The following is a 19,851-nucleotide window of genomic DNA, read 5'->3' on the forward strand; positions in this document are numbered from 1 at the left end:
GTGGTTCTTTGTAAGGATGAAGAGTGCTCAGCCCAAAGATGTGGAGGAAATGTCGAACTTTCAGATATGTAATTATCAACAAGATAGTCATAAAACTGGGTGACTCTTTCATCGACTGGTTTAATTTCTGCCAAATCTATAGCAAAAAAATCGCTCACACCTTCAGGATGTAAGAATGAAAGACAAAAAATATAAATAAAAAAATTCGTAATTTCAGTTAAGTCAACACCTTTTTTCTGGTATTCTGGAGGTAAGTCCAGTGCTTGAACCCTTCTAGACCATGCCTAACCCAAATGAAAACGACATCCATGAAGATCTGCTTCAGGAAATGCCATACGGTTACTATTATGAATGGAAATTTCAAAGTCTGAAAAGATATTACGTTAGGGCTTTAGTGGATACAGGACAATTAATTTTAAAACATTCTTCTATGATATATTTAAAAGCTAGATAATACAGGGTGTAACAAAAGTACAGGTCATAAATTAAAGTACATATTTTGGGACCAAAAATAGTTCGAATGAACCTAACTCACCTTGGTATAAATATGCGCATAAAAAAAGTTACAGCCCTTTGAAGTTATAAAATGAAAATCGATTTTCTCGAATATATCGAAAACTATTAGAGATTTTTTATTGAAAATGGACATGTGGCATTCTTATGGTAGGAATATATTAAATAAAAATTATAGTGAAATTTGTGCACCCCCCAAAAATTTTATGGGGTTTTATTCCATTAAACCCCCCAAACCATTGTGTACGTGCCAATTAAATTATTATTGTGGTACCATTAGTTAAATTCAATATTAAATCTTTTTTGCCTCATAGTATTTTTTCGATAAGGCAGTTTTATCGAGATGCGTCTTCTTTTTTAATATGTTTACATAAAAAATGTGTAGGGGTTTTGTGACTTTAAACCCTCCAAATGTTTGTGTACGTTCCAATTAAACTATTACTGCGGTACCATTAGTTAATCACAGTGTTTTAAAACTTTTTTGCCTCTTTTTATTTTTTCGATAAGGCACCTTTGATCGAGATGTGGCTTCTTTTTTAATATGGTTCAAAATATACCTAAAAATCTAAATCATAAATAAATTTTCATATTTATTACCAAGTCTCCATAATCGTACTTAACCATATACAAATATGTGGTGGATTTGACAAATATTCAAAATATCTCGATAAAAACTGACTTTTCGAAAAAGTACTAAGAGGCAAAAAAGTCTTTAAAACAAAATGTTTAAATAATGGTACTACAATAATAATTAAATTTCAGTATACTACTGCCATAAGAATGCTACATGTCCATTTTCAATAAAAAAATCTCTAAAGTTTTCGGTATATTGGAAAAAATCGATTTTCATTTTGTAACTTCAAAGGGCTGTAACTTTTTTTATGTGCACATTTGTACTAAGGTAAGTTAGGTTCAATCAAACTATTTTTGTTCCAAGAATATGTGATTAAATTTATGACCTGTATTTTTGTTACACCCTGTATGTTATGAAGATACCTTTTTATCTTGAAGTAAACAAAAGACAAGAGCAATATAATGTCCATTTCTTATAAATCAAAATAGATAGATAGTAGGCTATATATTTAAGGCCTACCTATTTAAATTATGATTTGGCAACATTGTCTCTTTATAGAGAGATTAAATAGACAAAATATCAGCCTAAATGATTAACGAAACGGAGGGATTTCGATTGTAACTGGGAGGCACTTCATGTATGTATATTTACCTGAAAAAGTGGGAGGCATTTCGATAACGCCGCAGCAGATATTTTAAAAACAGGAGATTATAACTGCCTTAAAATTTACCTTGAATACCGAATTTCTTACAAAAATTATAAGGTATGTTACCCTATATGCATTCTGCCCTATGTCTATATATAGTGTGTCCACGTAACTTGGAACCAATCTCTGCATGCTCTAAAATGTAAAACCTGAGATGTAACTTAATATTAAAATTAAACAATCTTGTACAACTATGTAAAAAATATGAGTTTTGCTCGATTGTAAAGTGCCTTTATATTTCACAACATCAAATATTGTTATTGTAAAAGTTGTTTGGAATTCAAAACTATGTTTTAATATGCAATTTTTATATTGTTTTGTGAAAATCGATTTTGAGGAACATGGGTAGGTACACAATTTACATAGACACACATTACCCACTTCTCTATTGAGTACAAGCTTTACTGTAATTATCCTATCACTGGTTTTTACAACTTTTACTATGCTATCTTTCGTTTCTCTATGAGCACTTATACCACTCCATCACTTTTGTTAAACATAACTATGACAGAGTCATTGTCATTGTTAAACATTGACAGTAAGGAATCAGGTCTGTATTTTAACATACGGAAAACCAAAATACTGGTAATAAGTAAATAACAACATACAAAACCGGCCATGTATATGTAAATAGTACCAACATTGAGCAAGTAAATCAAATGTTTTACCTCGGATATCAGTTAAATTATAACGTAGACAGTCACAGTGAAACGAGATCCAGAATTTATCAGGCAAGAGCCGATTTTAGAAAGATGTCTAAGGTTTTACGTAACAGAGACTTACAATGGGCATTGAGCATCCGCCTACTTCGCTATTACGTCGCTGGTCCGGAATAAAAATGACGTAACTGCAAAAAGCCAAATTTCTCAGGAGAGCAAACAAACGATTTTTAAATATTTAAAATAGGGATTAAATGAGGAATCATCGTCCAGGAGCATCGGTAAGGAGTTTATTGTTACAATGATGGCTTTTATTTTTATCCCTAATGATTCGAATTTCATTATCCTGATTTAATTTCACCATTTTAACCCTTTTTAAAGTTGCGTCATTTTTCATCTAAAAATTTTTAAATATTTAAAATAGTGATTAAATAAAGGGTAACCTTCCGGAGCATAGGTATGGCGTTTATTCTTACAACGATGGCTTTTAATTTCATCCCCATAGGTTCTAATTCTATTATTTTAGTTTAATCCCCTATTCTCAACCCCATCTATAGTTGCGTCATTCTTGATCTGAAAATTTTTCTGTACCAAAAAACTATTTTTAAATATTTATTATGCCTAGTGATGAGCGAGACTGGTCTTGGTCTTGCGGTCTTGGTCTTGGTCTTGCAGCAAGACCAAAAGACCAAGACCGCCTTTTGGTTGCAAGACGAAGACCAAGACCAAGCTTGCAAGAACAAGACCAAGACCAAGACCGAATCTTGCAAGACCACGCAAGACCAAGACCAACCTGCAAGACTCTTGCACTTTTTTGAGAAAAATTGGTTTTTATTATTTAACTTAATTTTTTAGTTCAATAATATATACTGACATTGTAAGAAACCTTAAACAATATCGAATTTTTAAAATACATAATATTCTGGTTTTATTTTTAAGTCGTTTTGATTAAGTCAAACGGTTTGCACTTTCTCAACCTTCAAACGGCGACAGTTCAAGGACAATTGAAATTACTTGAAAGACAAAAAAAATGTAATTATAGATAGGGTAATCCATTTAAAACAAATGCAATTAAAAACGGTTTTTATGTACCAGTAGTTTTCGCTTTTTTTTTTCTAATAAAAATACTGACATTTATTTCAATTCTTTTCGCATAATCGAGGAAAAGTGTAGGTCGTTAAATTTAAAATTAATACAAAAAATATCATAATAAATTTTGAAAAGGGATTCACAATGCTATGAAAGCATTGTGGCCTGAATAAAAAATAGCTGGTTGCCAATTGTAATGTGTCAAGCTTGGTATCGCAAAATCCAAAGCTTAGGTTCAGTTTCTGAATATAATGACAAAAATTACGATACTGGGAAATTTTTAAAATTATTCTTTGGATTAATTTTTTACAATCAACGAAAGTTGGAAGTTGAATTATTTGTGAAAATCCCGAATGACAAACGCGTAAAGAAGTTTACTGATTTCATAGTTGAAAACTATTTGGAAGAATCTAGGTTTTCCCCAGAAAGGGCCAGTACTACAAATAGTATGTACCGCACTTGAAATGCATGCGCATCATTTCAGTGTGTTTTAAATTCTAGTTTTTACTACCCACATCCGAGTATTTTCAACTTTTTAAATGTCATAATGGGTATTCAATCCAAAAATATGTGAAAATAAAAAGTGCGAATAACTCGTGTTACGAGAGCAATGTAGTTTAAATAAAATTAAAGAACTGCAAGATAACAAATTACAGAATTAAGCGTTTATAACTCCCCATTCGGTATAGTTATTATGTTATTGTATTAGGTCTATAAATAGGTATGGTAAATATGAACGTATTTACTAAAAAGTATGTTTTAGTTAGTTTATAAAAAAAGTTATTTATATTAAATAATGATTAAATAGAGTAAAAAATATTTGATTTTTGTGTTCTCTTAAAAAAATTTAATTTATGTTCTTAAATTTGACCCTCTTAGGATAAATACTACAGTGTTCGAGTGAAAGGAGCAGATCATTATCTGTTAACAACTATAAACCGTTTATCCCTTTTCGTAAAATCCGTGAATTGAAGGTCCCCGACCATTTGTGACACCTTTAAGAAGCTCTTTTTCTCTAATATTTTATTAAAATACAGGGGCAATAAACAATAATCCAGACTCAAGACGTGGTCTGAAGGCAGGCGGCAGGTATCGACAGCATGAAAAACACAACGTGACACAACCGAAGGCCGGCAATTGCAGCAAGGGTTTTAAATGCAGGTTTTTCCTACTGATAAACATTACCATTATAAAAATATACTCTAATCTCTTTATATAGAGAGAAATAGTTAGGTCATTAGGTGAATGTATAATGTTAAAATTGGTATCCGTTTGAAACTACATTCTACATTCTGTTAAAATTTTAAAGCAAATAATATAGTTTCATTCTTCACATCTTTATTTATTTCAATGTACATTTTATTCGAAATTGTTTGGTTCAAATTATTACTACCAAAAAAGCAAGACCAGCAAGACTCTTGCAGCAAGACCAAGACCAAGAACAAGACCGGCTAGTACAAGACCAAGACCAAGACCAAGACTGCCTTTTAGCTGCAAGACCAAGACCAAGACCAAGCTTGCAAGAACAAGACCAAGACCAAGACTAGCCTGGTCTTGGTCTTGTTCTTGTTTTGCTCATCACTAATTATGCCGTTTACTCCTACAGTGATGGCTCTTATTTTCTTCCCTATTGGTCCAAATTTCATTATCTTAATTTAGTCCCCCCATTTTCAACCCTATTTACAGTAACTTCATTCACCTGAAACCAGGTCTAAAATGGTGCGTGTTTCAATAACGACGCAACGACCCTGTGATGGCTTAGCACATAGTTACAGTTCTGTCGCTTTTGTATCATCTGTATACAGTATTTTAGAAATTAATTACGCAATAAACAGGAATTGACAAAATTTGCAGTTACGTCATTTTTATTCCGGACCGGTAACGTGTTCTTTGTCTTACTTTATGGTGTCAAGTTTTGGACTGTGAATAAAAGTGATCTAAATCACCTTGAGGCATTCGAAATGTGGTGTTACAGAAGAATTTTAAAAGTTCCTTGGGTGGAGAAGATTCCAACCTCTACAATAATAGAACGTCTCAGCAAGACTGGAATTATAAAAAGCATCAAGAAATGAAAACTGGAGTATTTCGAATATGTAATGAGAGGCGTCAAATATAAGTTACTACAAAATATTATGCAGGTAAAAATAGCAAGCAACTTACGAGATTAGTATGGTATTGATACTAGTATGCTATTAAGGTGGCAGTGAATAAAATTAAGATAGCTATAATGATAACCAACGTTCTGAGAGAACATGGTACGTGATTAACTATTTATATTGGAAATAAGCCAAAATTTAATTGAAAAAATAATTTTATTAACGTTTCGACGCCCAAATTGGGTGTCGTTGTCAAAATACAAAATACTACTAAATTAAACAAAAATATTGTTGCTTAGTAAAAAATTCTTCTAATAATTTATTTAATCTGACTCATTTATATTGGCAATTCAGACATATATTATACATTTTAAAGGAGAAGACTTTAAAATGATATTGCCAATATGTATAAGTTGCGTTCCTGGGACGACTTTACTGAAAGATATTTCATTCGATTACATGAAATCAACCCCATATCAAGAATATCCTTCACAAAAAAATCATAGCATGTGATCTGTCTTTAAAAAGACAAAAAAATGCAACGATGACAGTAAAATTCTCACGTTAGAGATTCCATAGTAAATCACAAGGGAAACCAGAAAAAAAAAACCTCGTGATACTATCCCGACATCGTAAGCATTTGTACTTACATTTAATTTACTCTCAAAAAAAACAAATTCTGACTGTAATATGTTTAAATTATAAATAATATTAATAATACATAGATATATAAGTAATATTAAAATATGTTATTAAGTTACTAATCTTGGTATTTTCTTTCTATTGACTTCCTCTTTCAGTATGGGTAACCACATCCTACTGCATTTTACCGAGGAATTTGCGACACAATTGGTTTCACTTAGCATTAGTATAATTAGAGCCGCTTCTTTGATTTTTTTTACTATCTGATTCTTTCAGGACTATACTTAAATCTCTCCACTGAACTCTATGTTCATTATCCCATGCCGGCCCATGCGTGTTCGTGTTGACATATTTGAGATCTAGCAAATTCTCTATTTTTAATATAAGACAGTTGTTCACTTATTCTAACGTTTAATGATCTTGATGTTTCACCTAAATAAAATTGTTCGCATTCACAAGGTATTTTATAAATGCAATTCTTTGTTCCTTCTTGTTCATTGTTAGGTTTAGTTTTAGATAGAATAGATCTCAATGTGTTTACTGTTTTAAATGTTGTTGAAATGTTGAATTTATTTCCTATTGTTTTAAGATTCTCGGATAGTCCTTTAAATATGGTATTGATATTTTCCTCGTATTAGTTCTTGTGAATGTTGTAGGATCCCGTTCTAAGTTGTTCTGTTCCATTCGATCCAATCTTGACAATACCTTATTTATAAACAATAAAGGATAATCATTTTTTAATAAAACAGATGTTAACAATAATTGTTTTTCTTCTAAAAATGAATTTTCGTTAGAACAAGTAATTTTGGCTCTATCATATAAGGATTTAATGATTCCCTTTAACGTTGATGTTGTGATTTGATTTGTAATTGAGATATCTGTTAATGTGTGTTGGTTTTCTATACACTTTGGAATTTCTTTGAAAGGAATATTTGGCTGATCGGAATACATTTTGATTCCAACAAGATGGAGCATCTGCTCATAATGCAGAATTCGTTGGAAATTATTTAAATGAAAAATTTCATAATCGGTGGATTGGAACTTATGGTCCTGCTAGGTGGCCCCCTCGTTCACCAGAACTAAATCCACCTGATTTTTTTATTAGGGGATTTTAAAAAACAATATTTATAAAACTGAATTTAACACCAAGGAAGAATTATAACAAAGCATTCATCAAGCATTTAGAGTAATAAAACCAGTGCATAGTGCATATACTTAATTATGTAAGATCTGTAAGAAAAAGGTGTCAATTATTATTACAACAAAACGGGGAGTATTTTGAACATTTATTATAATTTTCATATTTTTGTAAAATTAATTCTTGTAGTTAAGTAGCTTTTTTTGTTGTTGGTAAATTCGTTATTCCTATTTTTTAAGTTGATTGATTTTATTTTTGATAAATAAAAATGTCAAGGATTGGTACCCTAATATTAAAATGTTAAAATACGTTACGAAGTGTTTTATTTTTAAGTATCTTTAACCTGACGTCTACTATAAACAATTACGTTTGCACGGTAGCTCCAACAACTGAAAATAGATATATGGGTGTCCCATTTAAAAAAACATAAGTATGGTTTATATTTCCTTAGCAAGATCTCCTAAAAAAAGTTTTTTGTACGCCACTGAATCCGTCCATAATATATCTATCAAAAGTTCCTATAAAGTTTTTTTAAAATTTTTCTTAATAAAGAAGATCTGTAACCCTGTCGTTTTCGACATTTTTCAATAATCGCCCAGTATGTAGATAATGTGAGGAGCTATTGATGATTTGATTGGGCAATCGTTATTTTAACGAAAATAAAGAAGTCATGACATCTTAACTACTTTTTTTCTATCTCCTGTAGTTTTCGGTATACACTGTAAAACATACCAATTTGGGACACCCTGTACATTAACTATAGCCCTACACCTTCTTACATTTTTCTGTTCAGACCAGGATCTGCATTGTAGGGACTGCCTTCTAGCCAGTGTATTATTGTTCCTATTCCCGCTCCTAGGTGGGACGTACTTTATATGGGATACCATATTTTTTATGTATATTTTTTCTATGTATTTTGTGTATTAAATTGTTTTACTTAACCTTAGCAATAAATTGTAGCTTCTAATGTGAAATTCTGATCTCATCACCTTATAATAGCTGATGATACAAAAAATAGTCGTGGCTATTCTATAAAAGTTTGTTAAAAAAAACATATTCCATGCTTTTATCTTATTTGTCTCTATTACACTGACAATTTGAATATTCCATTTTATTCTAAATGTTCAATATAGACTAAGAGCTAGAGCCGAAAAATGATCGTCATAAGTGATATGGAGTTTGTCCTGTGAAATGCGTTCACTGTATATTGATAATTATGAACCCTTGCAGGCTGAATCCTCAGTGGATACATGAAGTACCAGTAAGGGGTGAAAGGGGAAAATTAGTGCAGTCACTAAAAGTTTTCACCACCCATTTTGTTGAACCTCTATCGATTTGCATGAAAATTGGTAAGTAGTTAGAGCATACCTCAAGAAACAAAAGTGACATTGTGCCCACTTGCGCTTTTACCCTGGGGGTTAATGCCGCCCCTTCTCAGGGGTGAAAATTATTTTATTAAAAATAATCCCACGACTCGATAGAGACACAGATTATAAGCAAAATTTGTTATATCAAGTTATTAAAATAAATCAATACTTTTTGAGTTAATAAATATCAAAAATTTGAAGTTTTCGTAAAATGATGCATGGTGTAAAGCGGTTTTTCATAAATAATATTTCAAAAACTATAAGTTTTACCAATAAAGTTATGACAACCAAAATCGAAGAGAATAAACAATCGAATAGATTTCTTACTTGAAAAACTTTTAGAATTAATTAAAAGTGATTTATAGGTGATTGAATGTAGATTTTTTTTTCGGCTAGTACTCAAATCTAGGTATTCAAGCTTAAATAACGGGAAAACGATACATTTTATAAAATATACTTACCAAACACTTGCCAAATTACTCAAGAATACCTATCAAGTGAGCTCCGGATGAAGTTGATAGTATCTAAGCTAAGCAAATTATGATGAAAATAAGAGAATTCTTTTTAATTTTTTAGGAAAAAGTGAAAAATAAAACATACACTATTTCCACAAAAATGAAAACTTATAGTAGGCCCTATAAGATTTTCTTTATTTTAGCATAAGTAATAACCTCAAAAATGTTTTGACGGGTTTAGAAAGCATATTGTAACGTTACAAACGTCACATCTTTGATATTTTGTTTTTAAATAATTATTTTATCTTATTTCCTTTAATATTTTCATTAATAATTATCTTCTTCTAATTGGTTTACCCATTTTCCCCTTTAAAAATCGGTTGGCGCTCTCTTTTATTACCTTCTTTTATTATCTTCTATTTAATATATCTCTTTCATTTAAATCATCATACTAAACATACCTCGTATATTCATACTCTCCAAATATCTGTATCATAGAAAAAAAGTGTTGTGTGATTTGGTAGAACGCGAACTTACTCTTTAAAAAACATGTCACGTATTTCAGCGCCATCTCAGCACCTGGTTAAATGGAAGGATACTACAAATCTGGCCTCCACATAAGTGGTCTGTAGCTTCGACATGATAGGTGTGAAATTTTAAACGTTCTTGTTGTTGATTGGATAGGAAGGGTGCCATAATCTAGCCTCCATGCTAGGTACATACATAGCCTCCATACGGTACTTCCAATATTTAATATTTTATTCAAGTGGTCAATAAAGGTAAAACACAAACAACATTAATTTGTTTCTTACTTATTTATTTATAAAATAATGTGACATTTTACATAGAAATATGAGTATTTAATTTAGATTAAATAAATGTTTACTTGTTGAACTTTTCCACCGTCTGCACACAACAGCTGAACGGAGCCATTAGACCTAACAACAAAACGCGAAATAAAGTGTGTATTTTAAAACTGTTGGATAAACAGTACCTACAATCAGGAAATCTCTACCTTACAATCAGAAAAACTTACCTTTAAAAAGGTACTCGATTACAAAATATCAAAAAACAAGACTGAATATCAGCTTTTTATGGGTGACACAAACACATCACATAACAGACCATATAAAATAAAATAACTGAACGACAACGAACGAACGCACACGAACACAGATTACAGATTCACAGATAGCGCAGGATTTGTCAAAAGTCATGTTCCACCAATCACAATGCCGACATCAGCGCCTCTGACTAAACGGAAGGAAAATAAATACGATTACATGTTTTTTATTAGAGTTAAGGCGGCTGCACAATTGCCCGGGAACGGGAACGAGAACGGAAACGGGAACGGGAAAAAAGTTAACCTTTATGTAAATTAATGTTGTAGATGCACAATAACCGAGAACGAGAAGCTGTCCGGTAACGAGAACGGGAAAGTTGACCATGTTTCAACTTTCTCGTTCCCGTTGTATTCCCGGAACCAATCAGAACGCAGTATTAAAAATACTGACAAATGCCCAATAAAAATTTGTTACTATTTAGAAGTGTGTGATCAAGTTCTATTGACAATTTTTATACATTTTGCATTAAAATAAATGACGAACGACGATTAATTTCTTTATTGGAAAAATGTCCTCATCCGTATGATTGATGTAGATCGTAGTACGTGTACTTATATGGTAACTAGATACAATAATAATACAAATATTTGAATGATATGCTTTTTATCTTTATGCTGACAAACCTTTGCGATTGCACACATATTGTGTAAATTAGTTCCAAGATTATAAAAAACGAAAATATTATAAAAGCTCGTCACCAAATAAATCCATATTTTTAGAGTTCACAGACATGTTCTTTTAATAAAATTAGAAAAAGATCGTTCCACAATATTTATTTTGAGAAGAAAAATAATTAATAGCACAAGTGACAGTGACACAAAACAGCTGTTTACCATTTAATTGTGAATCTGCTGATGCTTTCAGTTTCCGTTCTCGTTCCCGTTTCCGTTCTCGTTCCCGTTCCCGGTCAATTGTGCAGCCGCCTTTAGCGGGGCATGATCTGTATTTTCAATACGGAACATGCCGCTACTTCATAGTACTTGGTTGTCATTTTAAATGTCGTTTTCAATGACAGTGTCACTTCATCGACTTGACCCCCTACTCCCTGACATACACTGGTAGGGAAAAATTAATCCTTAAAAAGGCATGTAATTCCAAAATTAGATCATTTTCTATTTCAACAAATCATCTTCCTCTTGGGTTTTTTTGGAAAGAAACCACTTTTCTCCCTCCGGGAGTTTCAACAACCCTCAAATCGCCGGCGATACAACAACGAGGACCTTGTCATCAGGGCTGCAACTACTTACATAACCAAGACTGCAACGACCAACATCCGTAGGCCTGGTGGAATACAACACCTACAACCCCAGAGCCCGTTGCAGAACCAGCAGCAGTGCCATACGACATCAAGAAGATACCATCAGCTACCAAAAGCCATAAGTATAATCCAGAATTGTTAGTTTTTGGCAAGAATTTGAATACATTTGTTAATGCAATGTACTAAGTCATTTTATTTATTATATCTTTATGAACAATAAACATGATTAGTTAAAAACTATGTTTTGTTTGCTTCCATTCCAATTTTCATAGTTCATATCTGAGGTTAGGACAAGACGAACACACACCTGAGTGACTGAGCTAAGCTAAGGGTGTAACGATGGCTATCTTGGTTAGTTGAGGTAATATTTTCGAATATTATTTCAATTAGCTGGGTAGTCAATCGCTTTTTCGTTACACTGGCGCCGCAACGTTTCTCATGTGCGCTTTTTCGTTACACTGGCGCACCAACGCACTTGTCTTATCCGAAGAATCGAGCTGTGAGTGTGTGGTTTGGTAGCAGACAACAAGCATTAATAAATACTATTTTCTTATATTTCATTTTTATATTCAATTTTTGCAGTAAATCTATATATATTATCTATTTTGGTACTTTTTGACTAATTTTTATATATTTTCACATGTTATGGGTCAAGAAGTATTACCAGTTTCAATAATTTAATTATATATTTCAGCATAATTGATTTAAAATACATTTACAGTTGCAAATATTGGTATTTTTAACATTTTGATACTTTTTACCTACTTTTTTTGGCTAATTTTTATGTCAGAGTCAGAACCTTGATAGTAATGTCCACATGGCATTTTTTTTTCTGTTTTTTCAATTTAACCAGTTTTTTTTGGTAGTTCTTCTTTAATTACTTTCATATTTTGTTGTAACTTTCCAAAACCCAAGAGAATTTTTCCATTTATTGTCATATTTTCTGTACTTTTTATACGTACTATTTCTTCTACGTTCTTTTCATAGGTACTTCTGTTTACTCTAAAGTGCATTTAAATCTTGTTTTATTACTTATTTTCAATTACTTTTTACTTATTCTTATATTTCCTAGTTGTTTTCATATATTTATTACCAATTTTGTACAACTACCAAAAATTTTGTTGTTTCCGTCGAACTTTCTGTTCGGATGGTATACAGGGTGATTGATTAGTGCGAGGAAGCTCAGTAGATCTGTTATAGTAAAAATTACAAAAAAAAGTTATTCACAAAAATTGTAGGCAGCTTTAAACTCCACATTTTAAAATTAGTTACAATCTTACAGGGTGTTCCATAAGATGGTGGCAGACCAAACTTATGTTTTTTTAAATGGAACACCCTGTATTTTATTTTAAATTTGAAATCTGCTTCACTTCCACATCACAAAAATGTAAACTTTTATTATGTTATACCAGGTATTTAAAAAGTTATAACCAATATTACCTGAAAATCGTATCAAGTTTAACTCCCTGTATAATTAAAAAGGAGTATAGGAACATTGATCTATTGCAACCATAGTTTTTTAATAATTGTTAAAAATTATAAATCATATTCGTTTTCATAATATTCGTTAAATCAAATACAGGGTAAGTCAAAATGCAAGTACATTATTTTCTTGGTAATTTTAAATAGAACACCCTATATTTTATATCTCTATCGAAAAGTACTAATATCATACTTCAAATTTTATGAAGTATTCCCTATACCTAAAATTATCAGTTTTCTAGATATTTTTATTTTTCCATCAAAGTATTAATTTGGTAGATATTTTAACGTTTACCAATAATTATTGTGAGTTGGCCATGATTGATTTGTCAGAAACTGACAGTTTGACATTATTGTTTATTAATTCAGTATTGGGGTACACCGTAAATTAGCAACAATTATTATTTAGTAATTCAGTAATTAATTTAATTTAAATTAGCAATAATGAATTTTACTACTGATGAAAAAATGGTAGATATGATCTGGATTTTGGGGGAATGCAATAAAAATTCATTACTATATATCAGCTAGAATTGATCAAGAACGGTTTCCAAATAGGCGACAACTTAGACAAGATACATTTGAAAAATTGAAAGATCGATTTAACCGCACTGGTTCAGTGAATTATGAAAAACATGAACGAACAAAAACTAGTGTGACAGAGGAAAACGAAATGAGTGTGTTGATGGCAGATACAGAAAACCCACACACAAGTATAAGGAGTATTTCCAATGAACAAGAACTTAGTTACTACTCTGTTCAAAACGTTCTATCTAAAAACAAAATGCACCCTTATCATATTCAAAAGCACCAAGAATAACACAAATGAATAGTATTTTGTGAATGGGACTTAAAAAAAATTAATGAGCAGAGATTTTTTTGATTATGTCCTATTTGGTGATGAAGCTACATTCCATCGAAACGGTTCTGTTAATAGACATAACTTTCACTAAGATTCAACAAGTAATCCATACCACATAGTAACACATAGTCAAACAAGATGGTCTCTAAATGTGCGGGGAGGTATTGTGGGTAACCATGTAGTAGGACCATATTTTTTTTGAAGATAACTTAAATGGTGAGATTTACTTAGATTTTATCGTAAATCAGTTACCGATATTACTAGAAGAGGTTCCACTTAATATACATGAACAAATGTGGTTTCCACATGACGGTGCTCCTGCGCACCACAATGAATTAGTACATGGTGAACTTAATGATCAGTTTGGTGAAAGGTGGATCGGAAGGGATGGACCGGTAAGGTGGCCTACATTTATACCGGATTTCAATAAAATGGAGTCATTTTTTTCGGGTTACGTTAAGAACGAAATATACAAAATACCTCCAACAACAAGGGATGATATGAAAAATAGAATCCGAATTGCCTTTCAAAATATTTCTTTACAAATGCTTAATAATGTAAGCAACTCTTTCAATGACCGCTTTCAAGTATGCATAGATGTTTTGGGAGGTCATTTTGAACACCTTACTTAAGTAAGATAAGTTAAAATTACTGTGGTTTTTTATTTTTCTGTGTTATTTTTTTTTCCGTCGGTTATTTTTTTATAAATTTTGTTTGAAATAAATTGTTTTCTTTTCTGTGTCGTTATTTCGTTCCTGAATTAATAAATAATAATGTCAAACTGTCAGTTTCTGACAAGTCAATAATGGCCAACTCACAATAATTATTGGTAAACGTTAAAATATCTACCAAATTAAAACTTTGATGGAAAAATAAAAATATCTAGAAAACTGATAACTTTAGGTATAGGGAGTACTTCATAAAATTTGAAGTTCGATAGTAGTACTTTTCGATAGGAATATAAAATACAGGGTGTTCTATTTAAAATTACCAAGAAAATAATGTACTTGCATTTTGACTTACCCTGTATTTCATTTAACGAATATTATGAAAACGAATATGTTTTATAATTTTTAACAATTATTAAAAAACTATGGTTGCAATAGATCAATGTTCCTATACTCCTTTTTAATTATACAGGGAGTTAAACTTGATACGATTTTCAGGTAATATTGGTTATAACTTTTTAAATACCCGGTATAACATAATAAAACTTTACATTTTTGTGATGGGGAAGTGAAGCAGATTTCAAATTTAAAATAAAATACAGGGTGTTCCATTTAAAAAAACATAAGTTTGGTCTGCCACCATCTTACGGAACACCCTGTAAGATTGTAACTAATTTTAAAATGTGGAGTTTAAAGCTGCCTACAATTTTTGTTAATAACTTTTTTTTGTAATTTTTACTATAACAGATCTACTGAGCTTCCTCGCACTAATCAATCACCCTGTATACTACTTTACTTGTATAGTAAAGACTAGGACAATTTTCAAGTTCTTTTCTTTCATTGAGGTATTTTATTCTTATTCTTCTTCTTTACGTATTCAGAATATTAATTTAAATCATTCTTCTTCTTCTTGTGTTGGATCTCAAAAAAATTTTTGTTCGTAAAGCATGATATTTTACATTTTTCAATTTTTTGCATTATTGCACTTATATTAATTATGATAAACATTATATTTAACATCTTTTTTATTTAACAATGCCCTATTTATCTATACTTCATCTAATTTACTAACCGTTGCACGTCATCCGCGTCATAGCCTGGGACGTCGCATGATACCAACACGAAATATTTAGGCGGTAGGTGTGTTCTTTTTTAGAATCACTTTGCCGAGTACACTGGCTTTACAGCCACTAGACATAATTTATTATATACGCGTAGAAATAATATTTGAAGATTTCTATTAATGTTAACCTAAAGAAATACACAATAATATGTTTCATTTAATTTGTATAAATGGATTATAATGCGTTTTTATGAAGCATATTTACTCGAATCAAACTGTAACTGTAATCGAACGAAGGTGACATTTTAGAATAAATTGGTAACATTTATTTGACAGTTGCGGTGATGACACTTCATATTTATTTATATTCTTTACTATAAGTATCTGTTTTATTATATTTACTCTTTTTATTATTTACTTTACTATAAAAAGATCATCTACTATAAAAATATAAATTTCACCTAATTTTATCACGACTTGGAATAATCGAGGTATCTGACAACTTTTTTAGTTGTTATTGTAAACATATACAAAGAGACCTACCGGCTTCATGCCAAGAGTTCGGAGCCGTTTTTTAATTATTAACAATGCCGTGCAAAAACGCTTGCACTGCAAATCTTAAAAGATTATAACTTAATTCTTGTTCTCTATTTCTTAAGTTTTTACTTATTTACATTGAATATTAATTTGTTTTGTTGTATAATCCACGTTTACAATAATTATGTGATCTATTTGATTTAAAATGGATTCAGGATTTTTTTTATACTTTGGCAACTATGTCAACTTAGATCTCTGGCGTAGATAATGACGTGCAACGGTAAGTATATTAGACGGACTGTATATATTATTGTTTTACTATTTTATTTTGGGTGTTGTACTGATTTTTGATACAGATTAGCACGAAAGCCTCATCCGGCACTTATAAGTTGTGTATGGCTTATATATAGCTGCATAGACACCTAGTGTTCTTTTTTTTTCCTAGGGTACATATAAGTTATCCATAGGGTTGGGCCAGATCTATTGAGTCTGAGTTCCGTTTTTTTGGTCTTAATGACTGTTGATATACAGTTTAATGCTGTATATTATTTTTAGGATGATGTCTTTTATAAATTTTTTCTTTTGGAGTTCAAACAATTCTATGCATATCTACTTTTAGAAATCTGGTGTAGAATTGTGGCGCTTTGAAGTATGATTGTAGTTTAGCTACTAGCATTTGTTATTTTCCATCTTTGCAAATCATATTTGTGCATTTTTATACATATATTTTGTTCTTTAGTGTAGATCCCTGGTATGCATTTGATGGAAGTAGCATTTGCATTATGTATCATTATCTCTCTCTCTCTTTATTAACTTATTGGTTAAGTCTTTTAGGACTGGTTTTATGCAGTTTTTTTCAAACCCTTTGGTGTAGAACTTTGTCTTATTTGGCTTTCCATGTAGTTGGTACTTATTTTTTTTATTGGTTTATCTATATTTGCACTTGCATTTCTTTTTATTATATTATATTTATATTATCTTTATCTACTTATATGCTTTTACTTACCTTTTCATATTGATTACTATATTATTACCTTACTTTAGGTACTTGTTATCCGAGTACTTGTTATTTTGTTCGAGATTCACTTCTTAGTAGCTCCACTAGCTATTTATTTATTGTATTTAGGATGTGATATCCATTATATTTACTTAAATTTGGTTATAATATGCCTTTTATTTTATATAAATACCAGAATATTTGCAATGCAATTCATTTTAATAAATAACAACATTATTTGGCTTAGGTCAACTTATTTACCTTTAATTATTACTTTCTTGGATTTTTAGTTGAATTTGATTAATACTTACACTTTATACTATAAGTCTTTATATATTTGAATTGATTTCATACTTTTTAAAGTACATCTATTTTTTTTATCCAGAGATAGATATTCTCTGATGTCACTTATTTATAATAAATATTTTATAGTGTGATGAATACTACAATTCATTGGGTAATATTTTTATTTTCCCCAGAGTAACATCTGAAAATTATTTTGGTACTTTAAAATTTTTTATGATTAATAATTTAAAGTAACTATATACATTGACTTAATGATTACTTTATTATCAGTATTTATTTTTGATTTGTTCTGAACGATTACTACTGCATATATATATTTATTTCTGGTTAGAACTTTCGTCTTCTTATTTTCTTTGAGAAAAATTTCTCACCTGTGTTCGAAATTTTTCTGATGAGTGGAGGGAGTGTGTAACATTCCTGTTTTCTTTGAGAAAAATTTCTCACGTGTGTTCAAAATTTTTCTGATGGGTGAGAGGAGTGTGTAACGTTACAAACGTCACATCTTTGATATTTTGTTTTTAAATAATTATTTTATCTTATTTCCTTTAATATTTTCATTAATAATTATCTTCTTCTAATTGGTTTACCCATTTTCCCCTTTAAAAATCGGTTGGCGCTCTCTTTTATTACCTTCTTTTATTATCTTCTATTTAATATATCTCTTTCATTTAAATCATCATACTAAACATACCTCGTATATTCATACTCTCCAAATATCTGTATTTTCAATACGGAACATGCCGCTACTTCATAGTACTTGGTTGTCATTTTAAATGTCGTTTTCAATGACAGTGTCACTTCATCGACTTGACCCCCTACTCCCTGACATACACTGGAAGGGAAAAATTAATCCTTAAAAAGGCATGTAATTCCAAAATTAGATCATTTTCTATTTCAACAAATCATCTTCCTCTTGGGTTTTTTTGGAAAAAAACCACTTTTCTCCCTCCGGGAGTTTCAACAACCCTCAAATCGCCGGCGATACAACAACGAGGACCATGTCATCAGGGCTGCAACTACATAACCAAGACTGCAACGACCAACATCCGTAGGCCTGGTGGAATACAACACCTACAACCCCAGAGCCCGTTGCAGAACCAGCAGCAGTGCCATACGACATCAAGAAGATACCATCAGCTACCAAAAGCCATAAGTATAATCCAGAATTGTTAGTTTTTGGCAAGAATTTGAATACATTTGTTAATGCAATTTACTAAGTCATTTTATTTATTATATCTTTATGAACAATAAACATGATTAGTTAAAAACTATGTTTTGTTTGCTTCCATTCCAATTTTCATAGTTCATATCTGAGGTTAGGACAAGACGAACACACACCTGAGTGACTGAGCTAAGCTAAGGGTGTAACGATGGCTATCTTGGTTAGTTGAGGTAATATTTTCGAATATTATTTCAATTAGCTGGGTAGTCAATCGCTTTTTCGTTTCAATATTTTTGAAAAACAAATGATTTAAAAAAATCATAATTTTTCAAATTTTCGTAAATTTCATTTTCTTTTGATAATAACTCAAAAATAATCGATATATATGTAAAAAATTATGTAACACCAAATTTTAGATTTTTCTTTGACAAATATTTTACTTTTTTTATTACTTTTGTACGACAAAATCTAAATGAGATAGAAACGTTTAAAACGTAAATTTTATTGCGAAAACCATGTAACCGGGGCTGGTTAACCTTTTATCTTTAAAAAATATGGGACATAAAAGATTAATTTTAATACTATATTATAGCCTTTAAAACGGTTTAAACCTTTTAAATGGTTGGTAGCTAAACCAGACATCATAAAAATTAATGGAGTTTTTCTAAAAAAACATTTGTATAAAAAAAATTTTTGGAGCATAAACATTAATGCTATCAACTTCTGTGGGAGCTCATTTGATAGATATTTCTGAGTTCTTTAACAAGTGTTTAGTAAGTAAGTATATGTCATAAAATGCATCGTTTTCTCATTATGTATGCTTGAATACTAAGATTTGAGTACTCGAATTTGAGTACTAGAATACTAAAAGATTTGATAACGAAAAAAACTATAATTTAGTGTTCTATCATTTTTTACGTATATCGATTATTTTTGGAGTTATTATTAAAATAAAATGAAATTTACGAAAATTTGAAAAATTAGGCTTTTTTTTAAATCATTCTTTGTTAAATGCCTTCTACACCGGTCAAAATTTTTGAGGTTATTACTTATGCTAAAATAAAACAAGTCTTATAGGGCCTATTATAAATTTTAATTTTTGTGGAAATAGCGTTTTATTTTTTAATTTTTTTTTAATTCGAAAATGTTCTGT

The 19,851-nt window shown here is 30.6% G+C and overlaps 1 protein-coding gene and 1 long non-coding RNA gene across 2 annotated transcripts in view; both read right to left on the reverse strand.

Moving 5' to 3' along the window:
* LOC114337317 (uncharacterized) overlaps positions 1-19,851 on the reverse strand; it is a 444,845-nt gene that overhangs the window by 408,229 nt on the left and 16,765 nt on the right. The window lies entirely within an intron of this gene.
* Positions 10,040-10,535, reverse strand: LOC126881313 (uncharacterized). Its single transcript, XR_007696792.1, has 2 exons — positions 10,276-10,535; positions 10,040-10,177 (listed from the first exon to the last, which is right to left on the reverse strand). It is a non-coding gene; the product is annotated as an uncharacterized LOC126881313 (long non-coding RNA).

Source organism: Diabrotica virgifera, chromosome 3 (genome assembly GCF_917563875.1).
Source record: "Diabrotica virgifera virgifera chromosome 3, PGI_DIABVI_V3a".
NCBI classification, from domain to species: Eukaryota; Metazoa; Arthropoda; class Insecta; order Coleoptera; family Chrysomelidae; genus Diabrotica; species Diabrotica virgifera.